Raw genomic sequence first — 4,117 nt, 5'->3', positions numbered from 1 at the left:
TTGCCCTTATGACCAAATCTCAGAACTTTCTTCCATAGAGAAACCTTAAGGAAGACGAAGTTACCTACAGAGTACTCAATATCTCTCATCTTTAGATTTGCATAAGACTTTTTTCCATCAGAAGCTACTTTCTGACGATCCCAAATAAGTCTAACCTTATCTTCGGTCTTAGAAACCAATTCAGGACCCAAAACCCGACGTTCACCCAACTCAGTCCAACATAGCATAGTACGACACTTATAACCATACAAAGCCTCGTAAGGTGCCATCTGAATGCTCAACTGGAAACTGTTATTGTAGTCGAACTCAGCTAGCGGCAGATAATCCTCCCAACTACCTCAAAAATCTATTACACAGCTTTGAAGCATATTCTCCAGTATCTGAATCACCCTCTTAGATTGACCATCGGTTTGAGGATGGAACGCAGTACTGAAGTCCAATCTCAAACCCAGATCCTTGTGCAATTTCTTCTAGAACCGAGAAGTGAAGCAAGGATCTCTATCAGATATTATCAAAATAAGAACTACATGTAGTCTTACAATCTTAGAGATATAAAGCTTCGCTAACTTTTGCAGAGAGTAGTCCATTCGAACTAGAATAAAATGAGTAGACTTAGTCAATTGATTCACAATGACCTAAACAGAATCCTTCTTAGTGGGTGTCAAGGGAAACCCACTAACGAAGTCTATCATTACCTGTTCCCACTTCCATTAGGGAATCTTAATGGGTTGTAACAAACCCAAAGGCAACTATTGCTTAACCTTAACTTGCTGGCATGTCAAACATCGAGCAACAAGATTCGTAGCTTTACACTTCAAACCCGACCTCCAGTACAACTCATGAAGATCGTGATACATCTTATTACCATTAGAATGCATAACATAAGGGCTACCATGTGCCTCCTTCAAAATTAATTGCTTCAGATCAGAATCATTCAGCATACAAATTTGACCTCGAAAACACAGAACCCTATCCTTATTCAGCCCAAAATCAGAAGTACTACCACTCTCAATCTAATGAAATCGTAAACCCAAAAACTCATATTTTAATGGCTTATCCAGAATCTAATCAATCCAAGTCAGCTTAACTTGCAACTCGGCTAACAGACCTATATCATCAATATACTAAGACGAGCGAACATCACTCTCAAATCAGTCATCGCTTTACGAATTAGAGCATCGGCTACGACATTGGCCTTACCAGGATGATACTCTATCGTGCAGTCATAATCTTTGAGTAGCTATATCCATCAACGCTGCTAAAATTCAACTCCTTCTAGTTAAGGAGATACTTGAGGCTCTTGTGATCATTGTAGATAATACACCTCTCACCATACAGATAGTGCCTCCAGATTTTCAACGCAGAAACCATAGCAGCCAACTCAAGATCATGCTTCGAATAGTTCCCTTCATGTGTTTTAAGCTGACGGGATGCATAGGTTACAACTTTACCATCTTGTATCAATACACATCCCAAACAACGTACGATGCATCACTGTAGACCATAAATTCTTTACCAGATTTAGAAGGGAGCCTGAGTTAGAACAGACTTGAGCTTCTTGAAGCTCAATTGTTTTGCAGTAGTCTAAACAAAAGGAACACCCTTGCGCAGAAGCTTGGTCAAAGGAGCTGTAATCAGAGAGAACCCCTCGACAAATCGCCAATAATAACCCGTAAGACCCAAAAAACTGTGGATTTCAGATACGTTCTTAGGTTATTTCCAATCAAGCACCACATCAATCTTTTTCGGATCAACTCGGATTCTTTCACCAAAAACCATATGCCTCAGAAAAGTTATCTCTCGCAACCAGAATTCACACTTGCTCAACTTAGCATAGAGCTATTTTTCTCGAAGTATCTGAAGCACAGCTCTAAGATGCCCATCATTCTCATCCTCAGTCTTAGAGTAAACCAAAATATCATCGATGAAGACCACGACGAACTGATCCAGATATGGCTGAAAGACTCATTTCATCAGATCTATGAATACAGCCGGAGCATTTGTTAGACTAAAAAGCATAACTAGGAATTGTAATGTCCATAATGAGACCTAAATGTGGTCTTATGAACATCAACTTCCTTAATTCTAAGCTTTTGGTACCTAGAACAAAGGTCTATTTTTAAGAATACTGAAGCCTCTCGGAACTGATCAAATAGATCGTCGATCCTCGGAAGTGGATACTTATTCTTCATAGTCAATTTATTCAGTTGCTGATAATCAATACACATCCCCATGGTCCCATCCTTTTTCTTGACAAAAAAAATCAGTGCCCTCACGGAGACACATTAGGACAGATGAAACCACGATCTAGAAGCTTTTGAAGTTGAGCCTTAAGCTCTGTAAGCTCCTTCGGTGCCATACGGTATGGAGCAATAGACACTGGAGCTGTACCTTGTGAAGCTCAATGTCGAACTCAACTTCTCGATTTGGAGGTAAACTCGGCAACTCCTCAGGAAAGGCATCTAGAAAATCCCTCACTATTCTGATATCCTCGATAGAAGAGTCCCTAGAAACAAAAACACTGACGAAAGCCATATACGCCTCACACCCTTTTCGAACTAATTTCTCAGCCATAAGACTGGAGATCACGTTAGATAGATAATTTCGTCGCTCACTGATCACAACCACTTTCTTATCATCCTTGGTCCTTAGAATGAACCTCTTAGTCACGCAATCGAAACTGACTCAGTGCTCAACCAACCAATCCATACCCAGAATCAAGTCGAATTCCCCAAACAGTAACTCCATCAGATTTGCCAGAAATACCACCTATTGCACCTCTAACTGAACATCTCTATAAAGTTTACTAACCCGAATAGGCTGCCGCAATGGACTCAGTATAGTTATCTCACTAGAAGTGCTCTCAACGGAAATCCCCAAATTTTCAGAAATAGTACTAGCTACATAGGAGTGTGTAGAACCTATGTTTATCAAAACAGTATAAGGTACATCAAAGATAAAGAACGTGTAATAGGCCCAATTTACCCGGCCCACAATAAAACCAGAAAAATAAATTAAAAATAAATAAATAATAATTCCTTAAAGTCCAAGTCTTTACAAACCATCAGGCCCAAATAATAAACTAAGTTAAAAGCTAAGTTTATACCAACCCAGATACATTTTTTAAACCCAATTTCCCAACTTCAGATGGCCCAAATTTGGAACCCAAAAAGAACCCAAAGTTCAGCAGACCGAGAGCTCTAGAAGCTTCTGGCATACACTGGAATAGCACCAGAGGGTCGACTTCCCACGTGAGATCCCCACGCTCGGCCTTCACGTCACCAGAGTCATCTTTTTCGTACAACCACTCCTGCAAAAGAACACACGAGAAGCAGCAAAATAGAAAAAATATATAGCAAAAGAAAAAGAAAAAGATCTATTATTTTTAAATCTGTATTTTTGCCAGGCTACAAAAAGCCATTACCTGTACCATGTATTTTTACGCACACTGAAATACACATACGAAATATTAGAAAAGAGCAGTCATAAAGTTATCCAAGGTGATCCAAAAATCTCTTTATTTCTTTTTGTTTCTTTCAATTTGCTCGCAATATTAGCATGAAAAAAATGAAAATACTTGAATCGACACCGATGAATGCCAAAATATCTCGGAAATATAGAGATTCGGGGCGAAGGTCGAATGTTTTTTTTCTTTTGAATTTCTGCTTTGTTTTTAGAGAGAATAATACATGATTTGTGTTTTTTTTCAAAGAAAGAAAAGGAGAAGGTTTAACTTACCAGATTTCCATGGGTGACCTTTGTTGGTAAGACCGGGTCTCTGCTCGCGCACCGTCGACCATCAAATTGAATGGTGGGTTCAGCGGCTGCTAAATGAAGCCCTAGCAGATTGATTTTAGGCTATAGATGTTTGTTAAAAGGTTGGCTGCAATTGGAAAAGAAAATAGGAAAAAAGGAGCAAAATTGAGGGTTTAAGGGCTAAATTAAAAACGGCGCTGTTCCAAAAGGGTAAAGATCCGCGCGCTGACCCGCTTAACAGGTCAGATCCGCGTGCCTTTGCTTAAATTGGGGAATTTGCGCGCGTGACCCTTCTCCTTCGTGCTGATTTTGAATTAGGCCCTATTCATACTTTATTTGTTTTTTAAATTGCACCAGGAAT

General features: G+C 39.5%; 1 long non-coding RNA gene across 1 annotated transcript; it reads right to left on the bottom strand.

Annotated features, from left to right (window-relative positions):
• Positions 1-3,010: 3,010 nt before the first annotated feature.
• LOC107933036 (uncharacterized) lies at positions 3,011-4,117 on the bottom strand. Its single transcript, XR_001693545.2, has 2 exons — positions 3,739-4,117; positions 3,011-3,448 (listed from the first exon to the last, which is right to left on the bottom strand). It is a non-coding gene; the product is annotated as an uncharacterized lncRNA (long non-coding RNA).

This window comes from Gossypium hirsutum, chromosome A12 (genome assembly GCF_007990345.1).
Source record: "Gossypium hirsutum isolate 1008001.06 chromosome A12, Gossypium_hirsutum_v2.1, whole genome shotgun sequence".
NCBI classification, from domain to species: Eukaryota; Viridiplantae; Streptophyta; class Magnoliopsida; order Malvales; family Malvaceae; genus Gossypium; species Gossypium hirsutum.
Note: the sequence above shows the minus strand (reverse complement) of the source record. Positions and strands in the feature narration are given on the sequence as shown.